We start from the raw sequence: 25,705 nt of genomic DNA on the forward strand, positions 1-25,705 counted from the left end.
GGCGCACTCCGTTGTACAGAGCTTGAATCTCCCGACCACCCCCGAGCTTCAGTCCGCTTCGATGCAGCGTCTCACTCGCACTCGCACTCGCAGAAGAGGAGATCTGTGAATGATCCCCAAACGCACCACCCATCGTGCTTTTATCCTTCTTTCCTCGAACAGCCTACGACTTCTCAAAATAGTCACTTTTTAGGCGTTCAGTAAACTTGATTTTCGCACCAAGTATACCTGCGAGAATAAGATAAGAACGTGATTGCTAAGCGATCCGTGAAGGTTAGATTTTTATCATGACACTTTGCACAGATCCTGTTTCACACATTGATTTCTGCATCGCCTACAAAATCGCCAAAAGAACATACTCGTGCAACCAATTCAACATGATAATCAAAGTAAAAAAACATAATTATGTACCTTCATAATCTCAATTGCAATAGTCTACCATGAAGAAACAAATCCACTTCTTGGTTGATAGGAGGGAGAGCTGTATGATGTTGTATGTCTGCCTGTCACCTCACTGTGTATACTACACAGCTGCTACCTTCTGTTTGTTTTCATCCTAACTTTTACAAACGAACTCAGAACAGAGCAATCCAAGTACTCAAAACGACGGGAATAGGTCTCGTCTACAAGGCAACGCGGACAAAATTGCAAAACACGTCTTTCTTTGGCTGAAAACGCAACTTTTTAGGTCGCGACTCATAAAACCTCTATTTTTTTGTGTCCACTACTTTTTCAACTTATTTTAAGTCTACCCGTGCATTTTAAGCTAAAACACATAAATATAAAACACTCATGTTAATAAAAATCTCAAATTTACTGTTCATAGACGTCTGTTATTCATTAATCTTTATCAACTAATGCTTTAGTGTATTATTTAGAAAAAGAATATATGTTCTCTCTTAATATCTCAAAATCATTCATACAAGCTCTATTTAATAGAGTATTCAACAATCTTTCAAATCGTGCTAAACGAAAGATATGTCCCACTACATTCTTTTCGACTTTAAGAACTTCAAAGATTAGTCCTATTACATTCTCCCCTTATCAAAATTAACTATGTCCTCAAAGCTGGCAACCCATGATGCATCCTATACTGGATAGTTCTGCCACTTAACCAAAACTTCCACAATGTCTCTATTTCTCATATGTTTAATACGCCTATTTAGCACTAAGTCTGGTTCTACTATCAATGTTCCGTCATCTTTCAACTTAGAGTTTTCTTGTAAAACATGATGCACATTAGGAACATACTTTTTCAATAAACTCACATGGAATACACGATGTACTTTAACATGAGAAGGCAATTCCAATTTGTAAGCTAATGCACCAATGCGCTTCAAAATTTTAAATGGCCCAGCAAATCGTGGAGACAATCTTTTATCCTTTCCAAGAATCAAATGAGACTTCTAAGGGATAACCTTTAAGAAAACTATGTCACCAGTTTCATACTCCACAACACGATGTGCTTGTCATAATACAATTTATGTCTCTTTTGAGCTTCTCTAATATTTCCCCTGATTTTAGCCAACTCGCTATCCATTTTCTTAAGCATCTCACGTGACAGCTCTACTTTATTCCTCGAGTTAAGAAAATTAATAGGTGTGGCATAGTTATAGCCATACATTGAGTCATCCTAATAGATGAATGATATGAACTGTTATATGCAAATTCAACAAAAGGTAGATATTCATTCCAATTAGATTGGTTTTCATTGACATACATTCGTAACATATCTTCTAAAATACGATTCACTCTCTCGGTTTTCCCATCAGTTTGAGAATGAAAAGAAGTAGACATGCATAACTGGGTACCTATAGAGTCAAAAGGCGCTCTCCAAAAATGAGAAGTGAACTTAGAATCTCTATCAGACACTATACTCTTGGACATGCCATGCAAACAAAATATCTCTTTCACAAACAAGCGTTCAATGGTCAATGCAGTATCAGTTATTTTTACAGAAAAAAAGTGAGCTTGTTTTGTGAGTCTATCTACCACCACAAAGATCCAATCATACCCTCCACGAATAGTAGGAAGTCTAATGATAAAGTCTATAGATATAGACTCCCACTTCTGTAAAGGAATGTCTAAGGGTTGAAGGTCACCATGCATCCTCTTATACTCAATCTTAACTTGTTGACATTGAAAGCACTCACGCACATAATTCTTAACACATCCAAGTTCATACGCGGCCAAAAGAAGAACTTTTACTCTTTTCATATGTCTTATTCAATCCAGGATGACCAGAAAAAGGTGAATTATGACACTCATGCAGAATTTGACTCTTAAAAGCAGAATTTGCAGGAATACACAAGCGATCATAATAATACGGATTTCCCTTATACAAGTGATATCCGTTCTCATACATCTCACCAATATTCTTACGCAAGAATTTCAAAATAGGCATATAAAAAGAATCATTTTCGACTTCAGCATGTATATCATCAATCGAATTGGACCGCACAACAGTCAACAAATTACACATGGGCCTACGACTCAATGCATCTGCAACTTTATTTTCTTTTCCACACAAATACTTCAAATCACTATCATACTCAGCCAGCAATTCAATCCATCTTCTTTGTCTGTCGTTTAACAATGGCTGAGTGAAAATATACTTCAAGCTTTGATGATAAGTACGCAATTCAAATTTAACACCAAGCAAAAGATGACGCCAATGTTTCAATGCATGAACAATAGCAAGCAATTCTAGATCATGTGTTGCATAGTTCAATTCATGTCGTCTTAATTTTCTAGACTCATATGCAACCACTTTTCCTTCTTGTGTCAAAACACAACCTAATTGTTCACCACTAGCATCACAGGACACAACAAATGGTTTGTCCATCTCACGAACTTTTAAAACACAATTTTCTGCTATTTTAGCCCTTAGGGTCTCAAAAGCAGTCTCACAGCTAGAAGTACACACAAAACCCTTGTCTTTCTTGGTCAATTCGGTCAAAGCACTTGATATCTTAGAGAAATCTTTAATGTGTGCTCTCTCATATTGTGCTAGACCCATAAAGCTTCTTACATCCCTTACTGACATAGTCTTAACTTTATCAAGATCAATGTGCATCCCCTCTTTAGAAATCACTCTTCCCAAATACACAATATGATCCTTTGCAAAAGAACACTTACTTGCTTTGGCATACAATTTATGTTCACGCAAAACTTCAAATGTTTTCTTTAAATGCAATGCATGATCTTCTTCATTCTTAGAATACACAAAAATATCATCCAATAATTTACCAGAATGAAGTCATCAAGATACGGGTGAAAAATACTATTCATTAAGCACATGAAAGTTGCTGGTGCATTAGTCAAACCAAAAGCAAGAACCGTAAATTCATAATGCCCATAATGTGTACGAAAAGCAGTCTTTTGAATGTCCCCAACCTTAATGCGGATTTGATGGTAGCCATAAGGAAGGTCAATCTTTGAAAATATTGTGGCACCACTCAATTGGCCTGCGACTTCTCAAAATAGTCTCTTTTTAGGCGTTCACTCAACTCGATTTTTTCACCAAGTATACCTGCGAGAATAAGATAAGAACGTGATCTCTAAGCGATCCGTGAAGGTTAGATTTTTATCATGACACTTTGCACAGATCCTATTTCACACATTGATTTCTGCATCGCCTACAAAATAGCCAAAAGAACATACTCGTGCAACCAACTCAACATGATAATCAAAGTAAAAAAACATAATTATGTACCTTCATAATCTCAATTGAAATAGTCTACCATGAAGAAATAAATCCACTTCTTGGTTGATTGGAGGGAGAGCTGATTGATGTTGTACGTCTGCCTGTCACCTCACTGTCTATACTACACTGCTGCTGCCTTCTGTTTGTTTTTATCATAACTTTTACAAACGAACTCAGAACAGAGCAATCTAGGTACTCAAAATGACGGGAATAGTTCTGGTCTACAAGGCAGCGCAGAGACAGAATTGCAAAAAACGTCTTTCTTTGGCTGAAAACGCAACTTTTTAGGTCGCGACTCATAAAACCTCTATTTTTGGGTGTCTACTGCTTTTTCAACTCATTTTAAGCCTACCCATGCATTTTAAGTAAAACACATAAATATAAAACACTCATATTAATAAAAATCTCAATTTTATAGTTCATAGACAGACTATCTGTTATACATTAATCTTTATCAAATACGTCTTTAGTGTATTATTTAGAAAAAGAATATATGTTCTCTCTTAATATCTCAAACTCATTCATATAAGCTCTATTTAATAGAGTATTCAACAATCTTTCAAATCGTGCTAAACGAAAGATATGCCCCACTACATTCTTTTCGACTTTAAGAACTTCAAAGATTAGTCCTATTACATTCCCCCCTTATCAAAATTAACTCTGTCCTCAAAGTTGGAAAGAGAGAGAAATTATCTTTGCAAAACACTAAGATCAAACCATGATGCATCCTCTACTGGATTGTTCTGCCACTTAACCAAAAATTCCACAATGTCGCTATTTCTCATATGTTTAATATGCCTATTTAGCACTAAGTCTGGTTCTACTGTCAATGTTCCGTCATCTTTCAACTTAGAGTTGTCCTGTAAAACATGATGCACATTAGGAACATACTTTTTCAATAAACTCGCATGGAATACAGGATACACTTTAACATGAGAAGGCAATTCCAATTTGTAAGCTAATGCCAATGCGCTTCAAAATTTTAAATGGCCCAACAAATCGTGGAGACAATCTTTTATCCTTTCCGAGAATCAAATGAGACTTCTCAGGGATAACCTTTAAGAAAACTATGACACCAGTTTCATACTCCACAACAAGATGTGCTTGTCATAATACAATTTATGTCTCTTTTGAGCTTCTCTAATATTTCCCCTGATTTTAGCCAACTCGCTATCCATTTTCTCAAGCATCTCACGTGACAGCTCTACTTTATTCCTCGAGTTAAGAAAATTAATAGGTGTGGGACAGTTATAGCCATACATTGAGTCATCCTAATAGATGAATGATATGAACTGTTATATGCAAATTCAACCAAAGGCACATATTCATTCCAATTAGATTGGTTTTCATTGACATACATTCGTAACATAACTTTTAAAATACGATTCACTCTCTCGGTTTTCCCATCAGTTTGAGAATGAAAAGAAGTAGACATGCATAACTGGGTACCTATAGAGTCAAAAGTCCCTCTCCAAAAATGAGAAGTGAACTTAGAATCTCTATCAGACACTATACTCTTGGACATGCCATGCAAACGAAATATCTCTTTCACAAAAAAGCGTACAATGGTCAATGCAGTATCAGTTATTTTTACAAGAAAAAGGTGAGCTTGTATTGTGAGTCTATCTACCACCACAAAGATCCAATCATACCCTCCACGAGTAGTAGCAAGTCTAATGATAAAGTCTATAGATATAGACTCCCACTTTTGTAAAGGAATGTCTAAGGGTTGAAGGTCACCAGGCATCCTCTTATGCTCAATCTTAACTTGTTGACATTGAAAGCACTCACACACATAATTCTTAACACATCCAAGTTCATACAGGGCCAAAAGAATGAACTTTTACTCTTCTCATATGTCTTATTCAATCCAGGATGACCAGGAAAAGGTGAATTATGACACTCATGCAGAATTTGACTCTTAAAAGTAGAATTTGCAGGAATACACAAGCGATCATAATAATACGGATTTCCCTTATACAAGTGATATCTGTTCTCATACATCTCACCAATATTCTTACGCAAGAATTTCAAAATAGGCATATAAAAAGAATCATTTTCAACTTCAGCATGTATATCATCAATCGAATTGGACCGCACAACAGTCAACAAATTACACATGGGCCTACGACTCAATGCATCTGCAACTTTATTTTCTTTTCCACACAAATACTTCAAATCACTATCATACTTAGCCAGCAATTCAATCCATCTTCTTTGTCTGTCGTTTAACAATGGCTGAGTGAAAATATACTTCAAGCTTTGATGATAAGTACGCAATTCAAATTTAACACCAAGCAAAAGATGACGCCAATGTTTCAATGCATGAACAATAGCAAGCAATTCTAGATCATGTGTTGCATAGTTCAATTTATGTCGTCTTAATTTTCTAGACTCATATGCAACCACTTTTCCTTCTTGTGTCAAAACACAACCTAATTGTTCACCACTAGCATCACAGGACACAACAAATGGTTTGTCCATCTCACGAACTTTTAAAACACAATTTTCTGCTATTTTAGCCCTTAGGGTCTCAAAAGCAGTCTCACAGCTAGAAGTACACACAAAACCCTTGTCTTTCTTGGTCAATTCGGTCAAAGCACTTGATATCTTAGAGAAATCTTTAATGTGTGCTCTCTCATATTGTGCTAGACCCATAAAGCTTCTTACATCCCTTACTGACATAGTCTTAACTTTATCAAGATCAATGTGCATCCCCTCTTTAGAAATCACTCTTCCCAAATACACAATATGATCCTTTGCAAAAGAACACTTACTTGCTTTGGCATACAATTTATGTTCACGCAAAACTTCAAATGTTTTCTTTAATTGCAATGCATGATCTTCTTCATTCTTAGAATACACAAAAATATCATCCAATAATTTACCAGAATGAAGTCATCAAGATACGGGTGAAAAATATTATTCATTAAGCACATGAAAGTTGCTGGTGCATTAGTCAAACCAAAAGCAAGAACTGTAAATTCATAATGCCCATAACGTGTACGAAAAGCAGTCTTTGGAATATCCCCAACCTTAATGCGGATTGGATGGTAGCCAGAACGAAGGTCAATCTTTGAAAATATTGTGGCACCACTCAATTGGCTAAGCAATTCATCTATGTGAGGAAGAGGATATTGTGTCACCACTCAATTGGCTAAGGAATTCATCTATGTGAGGAAGAGGATATTTGTTCTTAATGGTCTGTTTGTTTAATCCCCTATAGTCAATGCATAACCTATATGTACCATCTTTTTTCTTTTGGAATAACATAGGACTACCCCAAGGAGATACACTAGGTTTAATGAAACCCTTTTTCAAAAGATCATCAAGTTGTATCTTGAGCTCTTTAAGCTCATCAATATTGAACATGTATGGAGCCCTTGAATAAGGTGTTGCTCCTGGATATAGATCTATGGCATGGTCTACTACTCTAGGCGGAGGCATACCAGGAAGATCCTCCGGACACACATCCTTAAATTCATGTAAGAGATCCTCTACAAATTATGGATTGTCTCTTTTTGTTTATCCCCAGATTCTTCTTTAATCTCATTAGCAACACAAGAAACGTCTCACACTCTTATCTAAGTCACCTTATCAATTCCATGGCCAAAACTAGATTTAGAATATCTTTCTCTCCACGAAGAGTGTGACTTATCATCATCAAATGATTAAAGATATATTTTTCGTTCTTAACAATCAATCAAAACATGATTTTCAATCATCTAATTGATACCAATGATAACATCATGCATATCAATGTTTATGATATAGAAATTATCTGTATGCTTCAGACGCTTCAAAGAAAAAAAAACAAATTTTTTACTAACTCTTTCGTGAAACTATTATTACCCCTGGTTAAGTCGACAAGTCTTTTAACTTCTCGATTTAATTTCAAGTTTAATTTCTCAATCAATTTAGACGATAAGAAGCAATGAATACTATCCAAATCAATTAAGAAATTCAAATTTAAATCTCAACTTTTACGCATAAATTCGATCACTAAAAGCTTTCAAAGGACGTATCAAAGACATAAAACATCACAAAGAAGGGGTAGATGACTTACCTTTATCGTACGCATCGCCAAAAGTCTCCAATTTAGCCATCTTGGTACGTATTGTCTTATCGGTCACCTTACTCGAGCATTCGAAAGTCTGGTGGTCGTGTTCTCGATATTGAAAGTATAATCCAAATCTTTGAGTTCTTCAATCCACGCTTCTAAATCTTCGCATATCTTTCGTATGCCATCAAACTCTTTAAGCTTAGCCTTCGTTAAGAATGATTTGGTTGTCGCTTCTCCCATATCGTCATCGTTTCTTTTTTTCGCGTTAACGACCTCTATGTCCACCACCACCGTTCCCACCATCACCACTATCACCACCGTCAGGTGCCCCAGTGCCGCCACGGTGATTATTGTTTCCTGGTGGAGTAGCATGGTTTTTGCCTTCATGTTTGCCATCAAGGTCCACATAGATATCAGGCTCTCGTGATTCTTTTTCCCACAGAGCCTCAGCACGCTCCCGATTTGCTTGTTCCAAATCTTCTCGTAGTCGCCAAATCAGGTCTTCTTGCTCCTTCATCCTCCTCTCATATCCTTCCATGTCCAGAATCAACCGCTTGCTCTGATACCAATTGATATCAGGCTCTCGTGCTGCTTTGCCCCGCAGAGCCTCAGCACGCTCCCGATTTGCTTGTTCCAAATCTTCTCGTAGTCGCCGAATCAGGTCTTCTTGCTCCTTCATCCTCCTCTCATATCCTTCCATGTCCAGAATCAACCGCTTGCTCTATCACAGGAACATAATAATAGAGATTGACAGAAAAAGATAGAGAAAGAGATCTTTGTATTGATGAATATTTGTAGAGTTTTGATACAACAGAGGAGAAATTGAATATGGGCGCACTCCGTTGTACAGAGCTTGAACCTCCCGACCACCCGCGAGCTTCAGTCCGCTTTCATGCAGCGTCTCACTCGCACTCGCTCTTGCAGAAGAGGAGATCTATGAATGATCCCCAAACGCACCACCCATCGTTCTTTTATCCTTCTTTCCTCGAGAAGCCTGCGACTTCTCGAAATGGTCGCTTTTTAGGCGTTCACTCAACTCGATTTTCGCACCAAGTATACCTGCGAGAATAAGATAAGAACGTGATCGCTAAGCGATCCGTGAAGGTTAGATTTTTATCATGACACTTTGCACAGATCATGTTTCACACATTGATTTCTGCATTGCCTACAAAATAGTCAAAAGAACATACTCGTGCAACCAATTCAACATGATAATCAAAGTAAAAAAACATAATTATGTACCTTCATAGTCTCAATTGCAATAGTCTACCATGAAGAAACAAATCCACTTCTTGGTTGATTGGAGGAAGAGCTGTATGATGTTGTATGTCTGCCTGTCACCTCATTGTGTATACTACACTGCTGCTGCCTTCTGTTTGTTTTCATCATAACTTTTACAAACGAACTCAGAACAGAGCAATCTAGGTACTCAAAATGACGGGAATAGTTCTGGTCTACAAGGCAGCGCAGAGACAGAATTGCAAAACACGTCTTTCTTTGGCTGAAAACGCAACTTTTTAGGTCGCGACTCATAAAACCTCTATTTTTGGGTGTCTACTACTTTTTACTCTCATTTTAAGCCTACCCATGCATTTTAAGCTAAAATACTCATATTAATAAAAATCTCAATTTTAGTGTTCATAGAAAGACTATCTGTTATTCATTAATCTTTATCAAATACGTCTTTAGTGTATTATTTAGAAAAAGAATATATATTCTCTCTTAATATCTCAAACTCATTCATATAAGCTCTATTTAATAGAGTATTCAACAATCTTTCAAATCGTGCTAAACGAAAGATATGCCCCACTACATTCTTTTCGACTTTAAGAACTTCAAAGATTAGTCCTATTACATTCTTCCCTTATCAAAATTAACTCTGTCCTCAAAGTTGGCAACCCATGATGCATCCTCTACTGGATAGTTCTGCCACTTAACCAAAACTTCCACAATGTCGCTATTTCTCATATGTTTAATACGCCTATTTAGCACTAAGTCTGGTTCTACTGTCAATGTTCCGTCATCTTTCAACTTAGAGTTGTCCTGTAAAACATGATGCACATTAGGAACATACTTTTTCAATAAACTCGCATGGAATACAGGATACACTTTAACATGAGAAGGCAATTCCAATTTGTAAGCTAATGCACCAATGCGCTTCAAAATTTTAAATGGCCCAACAAATCGTGGAGACAATCTTTTATCCTTTCCAAGAATCAAATGAGACTTCTCAGGGATAACCTTTAAGAAAACTGTCACCAATTTCATACTCCACAACACGATGTGCTTGTCATAATACAATTTATGTCTCTTTTGAGATTCTCTAATATTTCCCCTGATTTTATCCAACTCACTATGCATTTTCTCAAGCATCTCACGTGACAGCTCTACCTTATTCCTCGAGTTAAGAAAATTAATAGGTCTGGGACAGTTATAGCTATACATTGAGTCATCCTAATAGATGAATGATATGAACTGTTATATGCAAATTCAACCAAAGGCAAATATTCATTCCAATTAGATTGGTTTTCATTGACATACATTCGTAACATATCTTCTAAAATACGATTCACTCTCTCGGTTTTCCCATCAGTTTGAGAATGAAAAGAAGTAGACATGCATAACTGGGTACCTATAGAGTCAAAAGTCCCTCTCCAAAAATGAGAAGTGAACTTAGAATCTCTATCAGACACTATACTCTTGGGCATGCCATGCAAACGAAATATCTCTTTCACAAAAAAGCGTGCAATGGTCAATGCAGTATCAGTTATTTTTACAGGAAGAAGGTGAGCTTGTATTGTACCACCACAAAGATCGAATCATACCCTCCACGAGTAGTAGGAAGTCTAATGATAAAGTCTCTAGATATAGACTCCCACTTCTGTAAAGGAATGTCTAAGGGTTGAAGGTCAACACTTGTAGTGCCAAGAGGAGATTATAGACCTAGAGAAACCACACCAGGAGGACCAGGTATTGTAAGAACGGTTGTGGAGGCGAGAGGTATGTGACCCTCTCAAGTGGCAAAATGCGTACCCAAAAAGTATAGTGGATCAGGAGATCTGTGTGGGACGGGTGTCTAACCTTACTCCTATCTTATAGGAGACATAGCGAGAACCACGAATATAATTGTCAATCCATGGGATGAAGCTGACTTGACTCAGTGTCTAGAGTCTACTAAAGGTTGTCAATCTTTTGGAAAACAACAAACAACTAATATCTGACGCAAGCTACACTCAAATGAGTAAAATCACCAAAAGCTAATCACTCGTCGATAAACAAATCACATCCCTTATACAGAATCAAATGAAATTCAAATGTTACAAAACTTCTAGGACATGTTTGTAAGACCTAAGCACACATGCTTATAGTCTCAAATTCACTTTAGGTCAAGTGTAAAAATCGCAATTATTAATAGCAGTGAGTTTTTGACCTAGTCATTTTCAACCCAGAATGCATCTAAATGCTTAGCAATGATGCCCCAATACCCTGCCTATACATATTTTATGCTTTTTGAAGCTTAAATTCCTAGTTATGATGAAATTAGGCCATGGGTCGGCGACGCCAAAAGCTACGGATAACCATGAAATGCTTATGTCAATGCGTAGAGCTCTTACCTGTGGTTGCAACAACGCAACAGACGGCAGTAGGAAGAACGAGAAGGAGAGAAGTGAGCGCCTTTAGCTCACGCTATGTATTTCATTATCCAAAAACTTAATTAAATCTTTACAAAGTTGGTTTTTATACCTTAGCCAAGGTCTAAAATGTGTAATGTATAGCACCTAAGACCTTTAAGGCTCCACACTTTCCAAGATGTAAAGCATAGGATAGTTAGTGTACCTAAGTTATAGATATGATAAGTTATCGTATCTGCAACATAGATACACTAACTGTTCTATGCTTTACATCTTGGAACACTTATTGAGCCCGTAACACATTACAATTATCACAATGGCTAAATAAATCGGGGTATTACAATACATGGCCGTTTTGGAAAAATGTGAAAAGTGTGTAACTCCAATCTTCACTACTTCTTAATATTCATCTTTTATGTGAATTTGTAAGGCTTCAATCTTTAGCAGCTTCTGTTAACTGACATTGGCTCAATTAACATTCCCTTCTTTTGATTTTAGTGCCCGTCCTTGGGCACTGCTGAAAAGTGTTCGTGGAGGTTGTGGAAGGTTTTTGATTGGGTGTTGATGGGATGATTGTCTTTATCTGTCGTTGAATTTGTTGATGAGGCTCAACTTGCTACAACATCTTCATTCAATATATGTCGGTTGTGAGTGATGATGTTTCATTTGTCCGTTGTATTAGCATAATGATGAGGCTGCTGTTTATTTATGAAAAGTATGTAGAAGGGAAGTAGAATGATGAGGTTCTAAATTAAACCCAGTGGGAAAAAAGTGCCTTTGGGATACGTGTATTATTGGGATACTTATTAGTATTGGAAATATTAATAAAGTACTCAAGGGATTATTTGCCGATAGATATGGAATTAAAAAGGTGGCAAATATGAGAGGGTAGCATGATGGAACATTGGTTTTCTTGTTCAAGGTGCATAGGTGGAAGCAAAAAAGAGTGTCTAATGCATATGTACAATGGTGGGACATCCTATTTTTGCATACGTAGAAATGCATGGAAACCAATATGTTGTGCAAGAAAGATTTTGAGGGGTTCTTCAAAAGATGGTGCAGCTATAAAAGCATATGACATGGCTTTGCAAGCTGGCACCCCTTTAAGAATGGTTTTTTTTACAGAGGATATGTGCTCTCATCTTACTGTGCAATGTGTGTGAGTGTTGGACTCCACTACACTCCACCAATAGTAAGTTAATAGACTTTGACCCTTATGCTCATCTCATCCAGCATAAGCAACATGACTTTAGATATGCTCAACTCTTCTAGCTTGAGCATAAGCCTAGTAACTACGACTCTTAGCACAGGGTTAAATATGACTTGAAGCTTTGAGATTAATGCTTTGCTCATTTTATGGCTCAGCAACCCGACTCTGACTATGCCATAGAGTGTTTTTTGCACTTTAGCGACTTGACTTTTCACGAACATTAAAGTAAGCTTGAATCCTCAAAAAGAGGATTAGTGAAGGACCAAGTTGGCATTGAAGGTTTCTTTTGCCATACTTGTTTTATCTTCTTTGAATCTGCATCCACGTTGGTTGGGTCGTCCTTCTTTGACTGTGAAGACTCCATTATCTATTTGATTCTCCATTAGTCCTATTGATAAGAGTCTTTGATGTTGTTGTAGGCCTATGTTCACTATCGGCATCTAACTTTTGACTAGCAGCATTGGAAGATTTAGGAATCCAAATCTCTTGATGACCTTTGTATCTCCATTGTTGACTTTGTTGAGCTCTAGGTCTTGTTGAGTTTTTTAGATCTTCATGCAGGTCTCGTGTAGCTGCAGTTGGATTGCAATTGACTAGTAGCCAAATCTTTGTGTATCTTTTGTAGAATCCTTGTCCAAGACAAAGATTCTTGAGATCCATCTTATTTTTTGTATCCTCTTGAGAGTTGTGGTTTACTTTAGCATCTTTCAATGTTCTTCTGTTGTGTACTTGCTTCTTAGGTATCCTAGGATATTGTTGAGGTTGATATATTCTGGGCCTTCTTTCTGGGGAGGGACTTGAATTTACTTCAAATGCCCTAACCTACAGTTTTGGTACCCATATCTATATGTTACCTCTATAGTACTCTTGTTCTTTTAATCTCCATTGTGATGCTATCCATCCCATGTGTTTGTCTTTCTGTGTTAATTTCCCATGTTTAATCCAAATTGGATCATTGAATTTGACTAAATCGCTATGGGCAAACACTTGCTTGACTTTCCTTTGCTTTCTTGAGTACTTTGGCTGAAATATCTTTCCTTTTTTGGGTGACTCCTTAGAGGATTCTATTGGGTCAGCACAATTGACTTGAAGTTTTGAAATCTTGACTTGCTTAAAGAAGCTGATCCATGAGGGTTCTTTGATGTAGAGGCATATGTTGTTACACCTTTTGTGCTAGTCAGTGGAAGTTCCACTTTAGCTTTATCTTTGTGTGCAAGATTTTTCTTTGATTCTTGTGACTTTTGCAACTCTGATTCCAACATTAATGGTACATGTAACTGTTGCTTGCTACTTCTTGGAAAAGAGAGTATTAGCATTTTATCCTCTTTGTCAAACTTGTGTTGATCTAGCCATTGATGTCCAAGTATGACATTTGCATGCATATCTTTTGATGACTTTACCTGAAACTTCACTTGCTCTTCATGATTTTGGATGATAAGGGTAGCAACCATTTCTTTTTTACTTGTAGGCATACCTAGCATTGCCTTATTGTTCTGTTTTTTTGGAGTGATCTTGAGTATTCTATGGATGCTATCTACAACCATATTGCACTTTGCTTCTTTATCAACTAGAGCATTGCATCTGGAACTTTCTCCTTTTGTACTGCTAAGAACTACAGCTATTATCATTGTTGGTTCTATTGAATATTTTTGTCCAGCTTTTGCCATGGTCTCATCTTGATCTAGTTGTGTCTTTATGGAGGGTGGATTGAGACTCTGCTTTCTAATTTGATTAAGACTCTGCTTTCTAATCTGATTCAGTTGGCAATGAGTAATTGATCTTTGGACTTTCTATTGCTTCTTGACTTTTTGCAACCTCATTCTTCTTAACTTCTGGCTTTGGTGGCATCATCTGCTCAATAGCTTTTGTGGTTTCTCTTTGCTTTGTTTGATCTACACTTCTTGATGCCTGATTTGATTTGAGCTCTTTTGCAATTCTAATTGATGGAGATGAATCATCTTCAATAAGATCTTCCATTTGAATTGTGCTTGAGGACTTTGTGATGTCGCCCGCGGGTGACCAGTCTTGGTCCTCATTCTTTAATGTCTATGATGACTCCATCATGTTTGAATTCAGTATCTCGAACATCTTCTGAGCCATTGGCATTCCCATTATAATGTCTTCTAGCATATCTTTTGTTGTGATCACAAGGAATTGAGCTATGGTAATCTGTAGACTTACTTCAATGGTGGTGGAGATGATTGGGAGTGTTTGGCTCTGAACAGATTTTTGGATTCACTCGCGTAATATCCTTCAGCTCTAGAGAGGATGGGCTATAATAGATTCTTTCCTTTGAATTGAACCATCCTTTATGATCTATCACTGGACGCACTTCTATGAGCTGGTATGTGGGCTGTTCAAACACTGGTTGATCCTTTTTGTACAATTTTCCTTTTTGGTCTACATAGTGTGCGTATGAATTATGTGTACCATACAATGCTAACAACATTCTATTTGATGTGTCCCTTAGACTCATGAATGATTGCACACTTGTGGTAGTGGATGAAGAATCATTTGCAAACCTAACAGTCTTTTAAACCTTCGGTGATATCTGGACATCTTGACCAAATTCATGCAGGAATTTGTTGTTCAAAGAATCAATTTTAAGCTTTTCTGGTGTCTGTACATCTTTTTGCTGATTTAGAACTTGCATTGCTTTTATTGGTGCTTCTGATGGTAATGCAAAATCATCTGATTGCATTAAAAGTGATGAGTTAGATACACTTACATCAAGATTTGTATTTCCAATTTTCTTTGTGTGTTGCTTGTTAGTAGTTGTTGCGTCCTTGTTTTTTGGATTTCTTACACAATCTTCCGAAAAATGTCCACCTTTTTGTCCATAATATGAGCAATACTCCATGACTAGTGGTATTTCATTTGGTTCTGTCATGTCAAGCTCTAGCTGAGAAGTTTTTTCTTCTATGCTGGCCAAGTTGTCAGCATTTTCTTTTAGAACATTAATATTTAGCATCAAGTTGTAGATTGCTCCATCTAGTCCTTTGTACCGTCTTTGGCTTGGTCCCCCAATTAGACTTGCTTCTATTGGCTGATCTATTGGATCCTGTAATTCTGTCTCTCGACAATAGATCTGACCACTGTAATCCATGTACAATGACCACCCTAATTGCATATGCATGTTTTGCTGGCTTGTGCAGGTTTTTGGGTAAACACTTGGGCTGACTTTTTGAACTTCTATCTGCACTTCATCTTTGAGGTTGCAATACTTGGCGCTCCATTGAAATCTGTGTGAACATCTGGGGGTTCTCTGAATCTAGCTTTACTCTGATCAATAAAATCATGGCTCCTGTGTTTCTTTTGCCACTCATAAGATACCTATGGCCTTCCGGATCTGTATACAAAACCTTATCTCCAATGTAGCCATATAGCTATAAAATTGTGCATGTGTTGCTACTGCTACTGATTAGCTTTGGTTCTCGTGCATTTGAACTCTTGGCTTGACTTGACTCCATGTTGTTCTTAATTTGTAAAGATGTCTTTTGGCAGATTTTAATGTTGCTCGATCAATTTTCTCTTGCTTCAACTTGACAAAACTACTTGGCCAAAGCAATTTCTGCAGTTCACACTCTTTAGAGTCCAAGAGTTGACTAACTCTAGCTTGAATGTGGCAGAATTGATTGCAAATTTTGAAATAATGAAAATTTGGGCCTTAAATAACCTAACAGGCAGATTAGATTGTTATCCGTTTTTCCAGTCAAGCTCCCACTTCTTTGCCTGCAACCTGGTTCTTCAATCTGAGCTAAGTGAGTCAGCAAATGAGATTTCCAATTTCTATCTTGCAAGGAGCTAAAGAACTAGTCTGCAACCTAGAAACTGAGTTATCATGTATTAATTTTGATCCAATGGAACCCAAACTTGACCGATGACCTTGTATTATGTTGCTCTAACATTGTACAAGCTCAAAAGTCCAAAATCTTGTTTTTGGGGCTCAATAGTAAATAATCATAATTATTTACTTTTCTCAATTTCTATCCTTTTTAGGCTTGTTTTGCCAAGTCATCACATTGTTGTGGTCTCTGGACAAGTTTGGTTGAGTTTGAACAAGATGTTTCCAAGTTATCAACTGTTTACTATCCGCAGACTCTGATTCCAAGAATCTGTCTTAAGTCTCAATTTTGTGATCCAAATTTCACCAAATTTGATTTGTGGAGTCTACTTGATATGCTTGACCTTGTGGTATACTCAGTTCTGCAATTTTTCTCAATTCTGGAGCAGATGTAAATAATCGCAATTATTTACTTCTGGCATTTTTTAACAATTTTTTATCAAAATGTTGATACTGATAGCCGTTTTTCGGCTCTCTGTGATTGCCATAGTGAGTTATCCCCCCCTATCAAATCACTCAAACACTGTGGTTACCCTCACCCTTTCACTATATATAGGTGCGTGTGAGTTAGGGGACTTTTCCCATATCTCCTTACTGAAATAAAAAACCCTCAATTAGCTAGTCATTGGGCTAGTTGAGCCAAAAAAATAAAAAATATAAAAAATATAAGTATATTATGGCCCATGCGTATGTAAATATTTCTTTGTATATAGGACCTAAATAAAAGATTTTTTCATAATTATTTTGGTATTTATTTAAATATTTCTACCTAGGTGTGTGTTATTTATGCTCTGTACATTGCCTCACCATTACCACAATTTTTCTTACCATTTTTCATACTCTTTATTCCATATAGAAATATTTTCATGAAAGCTTCTCTTATATTTGGTGTAACTCCACCCCAACAAAAATCCAAAAAAAAACTAGTTTTATTTATGTGTATATTTTTTCACTATTGTGATTTTTTCCTTCCTACATCTATTTTGTTTTGTTCTTTTTTTTTTTAAATTAGAACACCAAAAATATTTATCTTTTTATGGTAGCCTCATAATGAGAGAGATCTCTTTTGACCCCTTTATATTTTTTCCACTTATATTATTTATATTTGACATGTACATATTTTTTAGACCCCTCAATATTTGATTTTCTTAGTTGTACTATTCACTTATATCATGATCTCAACAATATCTTCAATTATAGACCTACCAAATAAGGTCAAGGGTAGGTGGCATGCATACATGCACTATGGAGGGCTCACTCTTGGAGGTATTCAAAAGAATCATCCAAAGAAGGACCCCACAAGGACCTTGTGCAGTGGAAAAAAAACGGTCGGTTTTGCTGAAATTTTAAAGTTCACTTGCTCTCCGAATTTGAAAAGGTGATACAAACAAAAGTTGTAGCTCGTGAGCTGAACTTTTGCCTCAAATTTTTTCATATTTTTTTGAGCTACGAGTTGTGAGCTATGATTTTATTAGTGGACCCCAGTTTTCCCATGCTATGCAGCCACACTCTCTCTTCCACTTTATCATTTTCCTCTTTCACACACACTTCTCCACTCATCATCCCCACCTCTCTCACCACTCCTCTCTGCACCCTACTCACCTTCTCCTCAACCTTGAAGAATAAGAGAAACCATGGTGAACTCATACCTCCCACACACAATTCCATTCCAAAATTGACCACCTAGTCTCATTTTTCCTCCTCCAATTTACCCATATCTATCAAAAAAACCACAAAATTCAGCCTCTTCTCTTAAAAGACAGCATCATGGTGGTTGATTACTTAGCTTCAATTACCTCGTCTCTCAAGGAAGGTCAAGAGTGGAGAAAAAATGTACCGTCAAAGCTAGTGGACCGTCAACAGGCGTCAAAATTGGCCCTACTCAAGACACTTGGAGCATCAACCTTGTAAGAAATCCACCTTTTCTTACCTCTTAAGAGTTTTTTCTTCCTTATTTGTATCCTACATGGATACTCCCATTGTAAATATCCAATTCCATTTGTAAATTAATACTAACTCTACTAACACTAACCCACTATGAAAAGTCCTATCACCTCCATTTCTCTCCTCTCTCTTTCCCCACCAACTTCTTGATAATTCCAAGCCAAAAAAAATTAGATAAATTGCTGAAAATCTAACCCAACCATGGTTAGAGGAGTAACCCTAGCCTTAAAAATTGCTATAAAAGGAGGGTGTAGCTAGCACAAAAGTGGGGAGCCATAAGCAAGAGCACTATGCTATAGCTTGAGAAGCCAAGCTCAACCTCTCTAGAAGGAGCTCTTGAGTGGAAGCTCATTGTCTTATGCATGTGCATGTGTTGTAATAGGGGATTAGCAAGGGAACTCTATGCCATTGTAAGAGAGAGAGTGATCATTCAATTGAGAGTAGGAAATCTATCATTTCTCCTACTAGTGTAAGCCCAACATTTGCTGAATCAAGGAGGGTGGATTTGGACTAAGCTTGGACACTTTGTCTCCCTTCCAACGTGAAGTAATGGACAACAATGATGCGTAAGTGTCTTGGTGTTTTTTGTTAAGTTCTTGATAGCTTGTCTCTGGTGTTGTCATCAATCTAGCCATAAATCCCACATACTGTAAGAGGGCGACAGGGTGGAGAGGACTCCCCTGGCTTTAAGACAGTGATTGGGGTGGCTTTTTTTTGTGATGTGTTGTGGTGAAATTTACGCAAACTATGTTGAACAAATACTAATCTCACTTTGATTTGTCATGACAGATTTGTAAGAAGGTATTAATGCAACAAGCACCCCCTCCCCCTTTCTCTCTCTTTCTTAAATATGTAGTTGTGTTTGCTTGATCATTGCCGATACGTTTCAAAGCAGCCCGAGCACTATCTCTCTCTCTCTCTCTCTCTCTCTCTCTCTCTCTCTCTCTCTCTCTCTCTCTCTCTCGTGTTTTAGTGTGTGAAAGTGTTCCATTGGTGTTAGGGTTAGTGTAAATTCCTTGCTTGTTTGTGGGTTGCTCTAACGATTCTCCTCTGTTGCGTCCTAGTTCGCCCTTAAACTAGGTGGTGCCCTTGTGTAGTTGGGATTTGGCTATGGGTTTGTTGTTTTGGTTTGTGTTGTGTTGTGCCCCAGCCCCATTGAGTAGCACGGGAGCCTTGAAGGGTGTCTATAGGTTGCTCTTCTTGTTGCCCGCCCCGGACCGCCTCAAATTTGGTGCCCCCACTGAGGACGGCTTGTGTATTTTTGTGTAGAATCAACCTTTAGCATAGTCAAGTAGTTTGCATGAATCACGAAAATTTGTATGATCCCTTCATTCCCATTGCAAGGCAAAAGGTACACATAATTGTTAGTACTAAGTTGCAATTTCAACGTGTCATTCGTAGAATTTTAGGTCCTCTTACGTTGGCCGAGATAAACGCTTCAGTAAATCCTTTTATTTTGCCTCTCATTAGGTACGACCTTAGTTTGGACGTCTATATTTTTGTTTTGTTTTAAGCATTAGGTCATGCATAGACCATGGATAATGGCCCAGGAATAGAGGTTTTCCCCTTCCATTTCACTCCACACCTTAGAATAAACATTGCAATTAGTAGGAAAATCCATTTTCAACAACGTATGGTGTTCATGTTTGGTGCCCAAAGAGTAGGAGAAATTCTTGCATCACCAAACCCTGTCATTCTACCTCTCATCAACTACCACACTTCTTTTGATGTACATGTGTTCATTTTATTTTAAAATGAAGTGCAGCCTGGAAAAATAGTGTGTATGTTTGTTTTTTCTTTGTCCAAGTTGTTACAAGAAACAAAAAACGATCATTTGTTCTAACTGGGAATGTGTGTGCAGTGAAAGTGCAATCCTTAGAGATCTAGCTCTATTACCAATTGAGTTGCAGGAGCAAGTAGTAAGGCATCTCCCTCATAACAAGAGGGTGGTGAAGTTAAGACGGACGGTCCTACGCGTGGATTCCATTTTCCTCTTGTTGTTGGGCACTAAGGAAGACCGCGCATTCATCCAACTAGTGTGTGCCCTAAGATTGGTAAATAGAGTGAGATTTGGCGTTTGGCGAGTGCATTTCACCATTGAGGAAGACTCTTCAGGAGACTTGCGGCCAGAGTTCATGCTTCATAGACTCACATTTGGTGAATTTTTCCCTCATTTGCATCTTATTAATAGTCTTCCTTTCGCTTTCAACAAAGGAGATAAGGAGCTATTCAGAGCTTGTCTTAATAAAGAGAGCATAGAGAAGATTGCAAATTTGTATAAATTCTCATCCTTCTCTACTTTCTATGACACTTTGTTCATAGAGACATTGTAAATCTCTTTATGCTTTTGAATGATTTAACCATAATCCTAAGGAGTTTTTGTCCAGGAATTTTGTAGCACAAGTGGAGTCTTTAAATCTTGCAAACTTGATTGGACTTGATGAGGATGTTCTTTATGAAATTGTGAGAAGGTTGCCTCACTCCGACTGTGTGGAACTCGAAGGAAAGGAGCTCCTAGTCAATTGCTACTTTCTCACGGCCTTCGACGAGCATGAAGATCTAGTTTTTATACAAACCGCTTGTGCGTTGGGAATTGTAGAACAAGTGCAATTTATCACTTGGGACGTGGTTGCTCTTTTGGATCCAGAAAATGAAGTTCTAGAGATTTCTGTTTATCGCCTTAGCTTTGAAGAATTTCAACCCTTCTTAGAGCTCATCAATAGTCTACCTTTTTGTTTTGATCAAACAAATCGAGACCTCATTGAAGCTTGGATAGCTGAAGAAGAAAACCTAGAGTGGTATTTTCTTACTTCTTCATTTGCAGGTGAGTGGTTCTAAATCTCTATTGTATCCCTTATTGTAACTCGTGTTGTAATCTTTCATAATAATGGAGAGCCAACGCCAAATGTCTGGATATCCTCTCTTCTTTGGAGAGCCTGGAGAGGATGCAGAATTATTTTTAGCAAATTTTAAGATGTCTTGCCGTATCAAGAGGATAGTAACCGATCAAGAACGTGTAGAAATGTTTGAGGTGGTCCTTAGGAAAGATGCTAGTACTTGGTTTGACTCCTTGCCTGAGGAAGTTAAGGGGAATTACACAGAAGTTTTGAATCGTTTTAAGAGATACTTCTTTGATCCCCAAAACACTCAAAAACTATGGCAAGACATTGTTTCTCATAAGCAAAAAGACTTAGATGACTACTACTTGTACAAGCAAGAGTTTCTACGTCTTTGGGCTCTATGGATACGAAATGTTGCTAACCCTGGTGATGGTGCAGAATTTTTAAAGAAGGAGAGGTTCATAGCCGGACTCTTTCCTGACCTTAAGGTAAAAGTTGAGGCGGGTGCACCTACTACTTTTGATGCAGCTGAAACTAGGGCTGCTGAGAAATATAGGAAACTCAAGTGCTTAAGGGGAGAGGTTCCAATAGAAGGTCTTAGACCCAAAGGTAAGTCACAAGCATCAACATCGAGGGAGCTTCCTGAGGTAACGGCGGAAGTAATTGAGAAGTTAAACGAATCTTTAAGCAGCCTGTCAATTCACCTTGCACAAGCTGTAGGTCCAAAGGGAGAAGCAAAGAAGTCTGAAGAGCGAGATCCACGACCTAGGAGAGTCTTGCAATGTTGGAATTGCGGAGAGTCTGGACATGGGATGTATAATTGTCCTTGGCCCCGTGGGGAGCCAGGGAGACCTAACTTGAATTACCCAGTGATGAATGCAGGTGAAGGAACTTGTCAACAACCAAGGCTTCTACAAAGACCAAATGGACCAAGACCACCTCCACAAGGGGTAGAAGGAGTTCCACCTTTGCCAGATCCAAATGTGCATGTGGTAGAGGTGACAAACTCAAATGAGGTTGACATGGAAGCAAATGGCATTAAGCGTGGCCGAGGAAAAGGTAAAGAGAAAGAGGGTGTCCCATCACAGAGTGACCATGGACAAGGCAAGAAGGCAAAGGAGACCAAGGAAGCTAAGAGGACTCGACGTCGTATCAATCTCCAAGACTTCCCTCTTGGACATGGTATGGCTCCATACAACCTGTTGGAAGACATGCGAGGTAAGGGTTCTGATATCTCATGGCCTCAGTTTCTTGCATTATGCCCACAAGTTAGGAGGGATTTAACAAAGGCAGTTAGCACTAGGAGAAAGGTAAAAGATAGTTTTCCTGTTGTAAAAATTGCACATGCTGAAATGAACGAGGATATTACACCTGTGCTAGATTGTTACATAAAAGGAAATTGGTTAGGAAAGGTCTAGTGGATGGGGGTGCACAAATTTGCATTATGACAGAAGGGCTCATGCAAAGACTAGGCATGCACATCCATGAGACACCTGAAATCAAAGTGAAAATGGCAAACAATAGCAAGGCTAGGTGCGTAGGCATTTGTAAAAATGTTTTTGTGGAGGCCTTTGGCATTAAGAAGGCAGTGGATTTCTATGTCATGTCTACCAAGGGAAATGGTTACCCATTTATCCTAGGAAGACCATGGCTAATGAAAATGCGAGCTTTGCAGGATTGGGAGAGTGGGAAATTAATTTGCAGGAATGACAATCATAAGAAGGTTGTCTTTGACATGAAGGAGCTACGCCAAGAGGAGCTCCATGAAGAATCATCTCAAAGTGAGACGGAAGAAGGTTGGACCGATAGCACTTCAGAAGAAGAAAGTAGCGGCATCATTACTGAAGAGGAGTCTTCCATCGAAGTCATGGGGGTAAGGTTTAAGCCAAGCAACCAAGAGACCTCTTGTCAAGGCTTGGAGGAGGTAGGTCCTCAAGAGAACCAAAAGGTGGAAGATGAAGGAATGTTAGAAGGTATGTTGTCTACAACACTTACAAAGGATGAAAGAGAGGAGTTCAAATGTGTGCTAAGGAAATTTCTGAGGCTTTTTGCTAAAGACTACACCGATGTGCGTGGAGTAGATGTTGTTCAACACAAGATTGAGTTGAAGCCAGAGGCCACACCTAAGGCTCAAAAGCTACGAAGGCTAGGAGTCATTAAGGAGCAGGCTCTACTCAAGGAGGTAAGAAAGCTTCTAGTAGCAGGTTTCATTTATCCAGTGGAGAATTCAAAGTGGGTCTCTCCCGTTGTTGTCACTCATAAGAAAAACGGCAAGTGGAGGGTGTGTGTGGATTATCGTCCACTTAATGAGGCAACAAAAAGAGATCACTTTCCCCTTCCAATTCAGGATGAGATACTAAATGAAGTAGCTGGTCATGAGAAGTACACTGTGTGTGATGGCTACTCGGGTTACTTTCATATAGGTATCGCATTGGAGGATCAATTGAAAACAACCTTTATCACTCCTTGGGGTTGTTATGCTTTTAGAGTCATGCCATTTGGCCTGAAAAATGCTCCTGCAACTTTCCAACGCTTCATGAACATGGTGTTTCAAGCATTCTTTGGAAAGTCCATTAGGGTTTTTATTGATGATTTTTGCATTTATAGCTCAAAATCATTGCATCTACAAAGGGTAGAAGAAGGTTTAAAGAAGCTCTATGACATGGGAGGTCAACTCAACCCCGACAAGTGTCACATAGCTGAGGATGAAGTGATCTTGCTTGGTCACAAGGTTTCCTATAAAGGCATTGAGGTGGATCCTTCAAAGGCAAAGGTTCTTATTGAGCTCCCCTCACCCAAGAATCTCAAAGAGGTCATATCATTCATTCAAAAAGTGAAGTATATGTCACGCTTTATTCACTTAGCTTCGGAGTTGCTTCATCCTTTGCAAAAGTTGACACAACAAGTAGAATTTGCATGGTCTGATGAGCTTGAAGAGTATTTTTGTAACATTAAAGTCATTTTGTCAGAGCTACCAACACTCATGCCTCCTTGTTGGGAGTACACATTCTTTGTTAGCTCTAGTGTTGGAAGGGAAACAATTGGTGCTGTGTTGCTACAATAAGATCCCCACAGTACAAGGATGCGACCCATCTACTTTTCTAGTAGGGTCATGAATGCTTTGGAGAGAGACTACACAGAAGCAGAACTCATGATGCTTTCTCTCATGTTTGCGGTGAGAAAGTTTAGATCCTACCTGCTACCAAAACCTTTTGTAATTCTCACTGCAGAGAATTTGTTCCCTTGGGTGTCATCTCAAATGAATCTTAGTACTAGGATCTCAAAGTGGATTATGGAGTTGCAAGAGTTTCAATACTCTTTCAAGGTAGAAGATAGTGTGCGTGCACAATTGGCAAGGATTCTCACTTATAGGGTGCATGAAAAGGAGATTAAGGTTCCTGAAGTAAAGACCCTACCATTACCACCACCAAAAAGTATTCCTAATGCTTTTACCTTGTTCTTTGATGGAGCTTTTCGTCGAGCCACAGGAAAAGCAGGGGGAGGGCTAGTGTTGCTCAACCCAAGTGGAGAGGTGGTCATGAAAGAGAAGTTCAATCTACCAAGTTCAGCTAGCAACAATGAAGCAGAATACGACACACTAATTCATGGTTTGAAGATGTGCATTGGCCAAGGGATACAACGCCTCATGGTAAAGGGAGATGCACTTCTCATTGTTAAACAGATTTTAGGTATTTGGGCATGCAAGAATGAAAGCTTACGGACAAAAGTTCATGCCATTCGTAGATTGTTTAATCAATTTGAAGAAGTGCAACTATATCATATTCCTAGGAAACAGAATGAAGATGCCGATTTACTTGCACAGCAAGTAGTTACAGGTGTTGAGAAAGAAGTGCAGGTCATCATGGTGGCAGCAACTGTCAAGCAACCAAGATACCAGGGATTAGAGTCATTGACTCCCATTATTAGCTACATTTTGGAGGGCGAGTTTCCACAAGACTTCACAAAGGCTCAGAAGAGGAGACTCATGAAGAAGGCAAGCGCATATCTCTTCCTAGAAGGCTCCCTCTATCAAAGAGGGAGGGATCAAGTATGCAGAAGAGTACCAACTATTGAGGAGATTCCAGCCATTCTAAAAGGTTTGCATGAAGAAGCATGTGGTGGTCATTTTGCCCAAGAATTAACTGTGAAGAAGATTTTGCTTGCGGGGTATGTTTGGCCAAGTCTGCATGTGGATGTCCAACATTGGTGTAAAAGTTGTCACAATTGTCAGGTAAATGGGAATAGAAGATTGGTTTATGGTCCAAGGCAAATCGTGCTTGCAAATGGACCGTTTGAAAAGTGGGGCATTGATGCTATGGGTCCTCTGCCTAGGACAAAAAATGGTAAACTCTACATTCTAGTGGCTATAGACTATATGACTAAGTGGGTGGAAGCACAAAGTGTGGCAAAGGTAAATGAGAGGACAGTGAGCAAATTCGTCTACACTCACATTTGTTGTAGATTTG

The sequence above is a fragment of the Adiantum capillus-veneris genome, chromosome 14 (genome assembly GCF_014529385.1).
Source record: "Adiantum capillus-veneris isolate H3 chromosome 14, ASM1452938v2, whole genome shotgun sequence".
Classification (NCBI taxonomy): Eukaryota; Viridiplantae; Streptophyta; class Polypodiopsida; order Polypodiales; family Pteridaceae; genus Adiantum; species Adiantum capillus-veneris.